This window comes from Palaemon carinicauda, chromosome 43 (genome assembly GCF_036898095.1).
Source record: "Palaemon carinicauda isolate YSFRI2023 chromosome 43, ASM3689809v2, whole genome shotgun sequence".
NCBI classification, from domain to species: domain Eukaryota; kingdom Metazoa; phylum Arthropoda; class Malacostraca; order Decapoda; family Palaemonidae; genus Palaemon; species Palaemon carinicauda.
Genome location: NC_090767.1, coordinates 5,324,189 through 5,332,017, shown reverse-complemented (window position 1 = coordinate 5,332,017; position 7,829 = coordinate 5,324,189). Strand labels below are relative to the sequence as shown.

Below are 7,829 nucleotides of genomic sequence, written 5' to 3'. Positions count from 1 at the left end.
ATTAATATTCTAAGGTATTGGAAGCGTATGTCCAAAAAAATGTAGACAATTGCTATATATTGCGAGCCAATAAATCATGTTGACACGAGTATATTTACAGATGGTTTCAAACTATTGGAACCTAGATATACTACATTTTTTTTAAGCAAAACACAAAGAAGAACGTCACCTAATCTAAGGTTCCCCCACTTAACCTAACCTAAGACCACTATCATTACCTATAGGATGATATAGGCCCCAAGGAGACTCCCCCTTAAAATACCGCATTCGTAGCTTACCCTGTCCAAAGTAACTACATTCACCCCAGCTTTGCATTTTGTCTCAAACGTGACTCAATCTCTGAATCCATAGCTTTTCTTCATTTATTAGATTCTTCATCATGTGTTTGAATTATATAACTCATATGATAACAATAATCATTAGTTATATTTGCATGGTCCGACAAACAATCAACATAATCATTAAGATACCTAAGCCTACTACGTTCTCTACTTGGGTATCTTAGTTCATTTACTTTTTCCTATTGTTCAGAAACATTTGATTCAATTGCATAAATTTTTACATTATATTTTCTTATCTAATAATCATCATAAACATTTTATTTGCAAAAAAATCTTTAATAAATCATACAGATCAGGATCATTTAATTTTGCTTTGAGAAGGAAAATATACCAGATGAAGAGGACCTCCTTTATCATATCCAACAAATACTCCTTCCTCAGTTTCAACATCTAATTTATTTTCATCATTCACAGGAGCAAAATATTGAGAACCAAACATATACAAATTGCTTAGATTTAGCCAACTTCCCGTGAAAGCTCCAACAGGGGTCTTTCTCTGATCTAGGATTGTAACTCATATTTTTTATATACACTGATGACATAACGACATTGGTACACAAATATTTCGGTAAACTCGAGTGTAAAAGTAGACATCTGGCCATTTGAAATAATGTTCTAAACAGCCTTTCTTCTGATCCGTTCTGATGAAGAGACGTGGGTGGAAAAGTTTCATACTTTGTTTTGTTTTCTACCTTGAAATATTTGAACTCTCTATTCTTGAACTTGCCACCATTATTACCTCTGAACCTTTTACCACAATCATAGGGTACTTAGTCTGCTAAAAAGTTTTCTTCTGGCCCTAATAGAATCATTTTTATTAAAAAAAAATACACAATAACTAATCGTAAATATCTGTCATTGAAATTCAAAGCTCACCTATGAACTTCTCAAGCTTAAGGCTGCATTTACACCAAGCGAGTCGAGTCACGTCAAGTCAAGGCAAGTCATCACAAGTCATGATTCGCCACCCCAATTTAACATTAATTTTTATGGATATTTGAAGAAACTGTTTACACTGGAAGAGTCGAGTCAAGTCAGGTCTCGGCGCATCGCATCGCGTCAAGTCGAGTCACATATAGGGATGGACCCAATTTCTACATCAATCACAGCGAGTCTTCGTCGTGTGATCATCATAGAAGTGGAGTTCTTAATAAACTTGGTTCGAGAGCGCCCTCCTGTATATGATCCCAGTGACCGCAGCCACCGGGATCGTGATGTCATAGCTGCCCTGTGGAAGGAGGTTGCTGCTGCACTGAAGTGTACAGGTAAGACAACAGTTTTATTCACTATGAACTATAAACTATGCTATGAACTGTACATTCGCTATATTTACTATGAATTAAACATTAGGCATATTCAACATGAAATATACATTACTAGATCATTGGGTCTTGCCACTCAAGAGCTCCAACCGGGGAAACAAAATATTCTTTCAAGATATCACGAACTGCCATAGGTTCTGTTGTAGGCCTCGTGATTCTTATTACTCTCAGGCTTGAGTTTGCATGGTTGGATTGTGTTGCATCATGAACATCATCACTTGGAGAGTAGTTGAAACTGTTTTCAAGCTGAATGAAATTGTGAAGTACACAGATACTTTTCACCAATGATTCAGAAACTTCAACACTAGTCTCCATCAATGTCTCAAGTACACCAAATTTCTTAGCTAGTATTCTAAAGGCACACCCTACTGTTCTTCTAGCCCTTCTGATCTGATAGTTGTATACTCTTTTGGAGTAGTCCAAGTCCTTTCTAGGATATGGTCTCATCAGATTAGGCTTCAGAGGAAAAGCTGCACCTCCCACAAGAGAGAATGGTATTTTGGTTGCAGTATTTGGTATTTCACGTGATTGTCGAACACCTAAACATCCAGAAGTAAATGAATTCCCCATATTTGATTCAGTGAAAACTGAGCTGTCGCTGTTTCGTCCATATGATCCTATATTAATCAGTGTGAAGCAACAGTTGGCATCAGCAATGGCTAGGAGAACAATAGAATAGTATCCTTTATAATTATAGACAAGTGATCCTCCTCCAGCCGGATATTTCAGACGACAGTGTTTGCCATCAATACTCCCAATACAGCAAGGAATATTGCATTTGTCGAAATATGTTCAGGCTATTTCTTCCCAGGGGTGTTCTTTAGGCACGGGCAAATGCTGCGGTTGTAGTGTTTCCCATATGGCATTGCTGGTTTCCTTGACAATCTTGTGTACTGTGGCCCTACCAACACGAAACTGGTAACCAAGGGAAGCAAAAGATTCTCCAGTAACCACATGTCTGGATAGAAATACAATATCAAGTGTTAATTAAAAATTTTTTCCAGTAAATGGCTGTTCACTAGTGAAAGTCATTACCATGAAATAATTGTGATCATGTAGCTTACTACTATACTTCACAAGAATTATATATATATATATATATATATATATATATATATATATATATATATATATATATATATATATATATATATATATATATATGTATATATATATTTATATATATATATATATATATATATATATATATATATATATATATATATATATATATATATATATATATATATATATATATATACAATGTTGATATAATACTAGTAGCACACAGCTTTAATTTCACATCTCTAACATTTCATGACAACTACTTAATTAAGACACTAAATTCTCATTTATCTCTCTTACGGAAGGCGAATGTAAGGACAAATGGCGCCACCTAAGAAGCAACTTCATGAGGGAAAGGAGAAAGATTAGTGTCAAACCATCTGGATCAGCTAATACCAAAACAAGGAGGTGGCTGTACTACGATGACATGAAATTTTTGATCCCTCATGTGACATCACGACCAACATTCTCAAACGTCCCTACACCTCCTGATGAAAACAGGAACACAAGACAATGTACCTCCTCAGGAAGCAGCAAGTAATACCAAAACCTGTGAGGACCGCATTACTGTCAAGCCTATTCTTCCCATGTCAAAGAAGACTGGTGTCACCAAGAAACGCAGCAGAGATACTGCAGATGAGATGGATATGTGTTTTCTAGAAGAATAGCGAAAGAGTTGTAGCATTCACTTACCAGCAGGAATACATGAACTATCTTCATGTTATATTTATTTGTTATTACCCTACACTGAAGCCTACTTGGATGATTATTAGAATGTTCAATAAAATACTTCTTACCTTAAAAAAATGGCCACTCTTTCCTCAGCTCCAACTACATGCCTGTAATTAGTGTTCATTTTCTTTATGGAAAGTCAAGTCAGCTCCACCAGTTTCTTAAAATTTTTGTGTCATCTTAAAGTAGTTGTAGAATTTTTCTGGATGGTTCACCAGGTCTAGGAATAAATGAGAGAAGCTTCCAAATTCTGGTCTCTTGGTGTTCAGTTCATGCATCCATATTTGTTTTCTCTTTTTACGTCTACGACGACGAAGCCACAACAAAGTAGCCACTTCAACCAAGGAACTTGCATCCATTCCGTATGAAATCAGACAGGTCACTGATACTGACTTGACACGGGCTGATGCAGTCGATGTAAACGGGGATGAGTCAAAATGAATATCATCAAATGACATTCAGGACTTGACGTGACTTGACTCGCTTGGTGTAAACGCAGCCTTAGGATCTACTGGACCTGCAAAGTCATAATTTACTAGTTCAAAAGGAGGCTTTGTCCTAGCATCAAGTATTCTTGACCTTTTATTTACTATTTTCAACTTCAATACAGACTGTGCAATCTTAGACTTTTGTATTAGTGATTTCCATGCCTTCTCTGTCATTTAATCACCATTGCAACCAGTAAACTATCAATGATCACTCCCCCATCAGTTTTCAGAGTAGAAGCTACGTTGTTGGCTTGGATCATATATTCAGTTACAATTTCTATTGAGGATTCCTTTAAAGACGTAAGTTTTGTGCATAAACTTATAGTCCTTGGCACTTCAGATAATTAGCAGTCGTCCAAATACTGAATGATTTTGGTAAAAGTTTCAGCAATAGTTTCTTCTTCCAGGTCAGCGTCTGCTACTCCACCTCTGTTGGAGTAGTGTCATGTAAATTCTGCAGCAGTTAATTAACAAAGAATTTGACATCTTACAATACATACTTGCGTTCATCACCTTCGAACATCAATTTGCTCCCAGGCCCAAAACCTATCGAGTTCCTATCCATGACCGTTGTATATATATATATATATATATATATATATATATATATATATATATATATATATATATATATATATATGTATATATATATATATATATATATATATATATATATATATATATATATATATATATATATATATATATATATATATATATATATATATATATATGGCCAACCAACCTCTGGCTGGTACTTTACGGGACGTGCTTTGGTACTCTCCACAAAGACAAATTTTACATCACATTGCAACTTCTACGAGGATACGCAATATAGCACTCATTTTGGAATGTACTATAATGCCCTCTACTTTATTGACTTCCAATTAATAGATACTTTATTGATAATTGTTGTAAACATAAGATCATACTCTGATCATTTTACTTCTGGACTTTGTTTATATATATGCGGTAACATACTGTAGATATGTGATTCCCTTTAGCGCTGCGCAAGATATGACGGCAACATATCGGAGTGGCGTCATGCTTCAAGACTGTGTAGGACACCGTATGAAAACGGTTAGTGGTAACTGCATAAAGTATGTACTCTTAGATAATCTTAAGTTGTATATATATTGTACAATAAAGGTGTAGAGTAATATATTGTTTATTGTGAACGTAGGCTACGTGTGTGGTGAGTTCTCAAATAGTCAAGTCGTCCGAATGAAAACAGCGAACACTTACTTTACTGTTAAACTTGACTCTAGTGATAGAGAAATATACACTAGAGTATCAGATATGTGAGCAGGACATTGTCTGCAAATCCATAATCTGCTATTTTATCATGCAATACAGTGAATGAAGCCAGTTAGTTCAAAGTAGCTAAGAAAATTGTGTAGCTGTTGTGTGCCTTTTGAGTACTTACTTAATTTACTTAATTACTTAATGCACTTAATTAATTACTTACTTTGAAAAAAGCTTCAATTTCCTTTTGAGAGCCTTGATAATGTTATCAGTTGTTTAGCTACGGGCTGCCAATGTAAGAGCCCGTGTCCAGCAAAAGGATGGGCAATCTATCAAGCACCGGATGTCTAGAGGGAGCTTGTTGTCATTTCTGATGTTGAAAGCACACAACATGAACTTCTACGATATACTTAAATTTTTTTTAGCGATATATAACATTGATGAAGCTGAAATATTTTCGATAAGTCATGTTTGGTAAATAAGACTCTGAAGGGCAGCCAGTTTATCATATATACTTTTAGTGGGAAAATTTCTACATTTTGTAATGGCGTAAAATATAAAACAAATGATCTAAATTCTCCAGAAATGTACCAGATCTAGCACAAGCGCCCCGAAATTAGAACTCTGGTAACCAGTTAGACTGAGATGATATGTTGTACTTAGTAGGTTATATGATTCTGTTGCAAATGAGAAAACTTGCGAGTATATAATACTTATATGTAAAAAACTCTTTAATGTATAAAATTTTCAATATCTTATCAAAAACTTCTTATTATCAATTTTTAATTATTTTAAAGACAAGGATTTGTCAAACAAATGCTCTTTCTTCTGATATTATTAACCTTCAATATGTTGTATCAGTAATTAAGTCTTGAGCATTCGAAGAACCGACAATCTTTCTACAATCTGTTATCTAATATGACATACAAGCGAACAATCGGTTACTTGATATTATTATGCGATTCAAGGAGCCTTTGTATATCAGCAGCCAGTTCCTCCAGCGTGGATTAAAAATGGACGTCAACTAACCTAAATATTCCCACCTAACCTACAATCCATGTCCTTACCTACTTACCTAAGGGGGGTAACGACCCCCCTTACACTGCTGTATTCTGAGTAAGCCATAATAGTATATACAGGTAGCCACTATCATACATACACCCCCAAATATATACAGGGGATGACTGGTGGGCTAAATTGTCAGAGTCATCTGGTAGTAATGAGCTGAACAAGAAAGGATTCACATGGCGTAAAATCGAATCCTCATTTTCAGTAGAGAAATAAGGGCTAATATACATTACGGAACATTTGAAGGATGTTGGAACAGACTGGGTGTAAAATTTCTAAACTTACGACGGAAAACCCTCATTTTAAAACGAAAAAAAACATAACAAAGCCAATTGACATAAGGTTTTCCCCTAACATAACCTAGGAGCCGTATCCTTAGCTACCGGGGCAGCAGTAATCCTAGCTATCTTACCCTAAGACTAAGCCTCAACCTCATGTTTCCTACCCAACCAGCTCCACTCTTAATATAAAGGAAAATAGTAAATACATCGTATTTTTCACCACTAGCTCACCTTGACCACCATACGTCTTTAGCTCCAGAGGACCAGAAGAATCACAGTGACATTTTCAAAAGTAGGAATTGGTGCTTTGGCCAATCAGAGACCTTCATTTCTATTGCCGTCTCTTATTGGCTTAAAGCTTCGTAATCTGCCAAGAGGCTTTGGAAGAGCTAGTCCAATTGGCTGGTGGGATTAAAACCAATTTTCAGGAATTGTTTTTACATCTATAATTCATTCCATTAGTATCTACAACTAATAAAATAGGATAATAAGCATATAAGTTTTTAAATTAATTAATAGAAAAAATCAATACATTCATGAACAATTAACGTGGATAAGAACAAAATATATCATGAAATAGAAATTTGAAAAGAACGCATCTGTATCCCAAAAAAAGTTTACACATATATAAATATGCACAAACCCATAAGCGTATTATACGCTGTACATTTCTTGAATGACAAAGTAAGAGACAAAGCTTGTAGCATCCTGCTTTTCCAACTAGGGTTGTAGCTTGGATGAAAATAATAATAATAATAATAATAATAATAATAATAATAATAATAATAATAATAATAATAATAATAATAATAATAATAATAATAATGTATTTGAAACGTGACATTAAAATCTTTATTTGCAATCTTTATTTGAAAACGTGTTACAGATATGTCTGCCTACGTCATATTGAAATTATAGAAGAGAGTAATAGTAGTCTTTTTATTTAAATGAATTTCCAAAATGTTAACTTTTTAGATTATATATATATATATATATATATATATATATATATATATATATATATATATATATATATATATATATATATATATATATATATATATATATATATATATATAGTAAAATGGGGGAAGAAAAGTGCAAAATGGAAAACTTTGTTTTTTTTGCAGAAAAATGGTCGAGAATTTTTATTGAACGGGGCTTGTTACATTAATTTTGCATTTTTACGTTATCCATCAGCTGTTCTTAAGTAAGGGTTAGTTAGATTTTTTATTATGAATATAATTTGGTGATTTTTTATTCACCGGAAAAGGGGTAAGAAAAAAT

General features: G+C 34.0%; 1 pseudogene; it reads left to right on the top strand.

Moving 5' to 3' along the window:
- The first annotated feature begins 1,422 nt into the window (after positions 1-1,422).
- Positions 1,423-3,501, top strand: LOC137633700 (uncharacterized; annotated as a pseudogene).
- Positions 3,502-7,829: the final 4,328 nt, after the last annotated feature.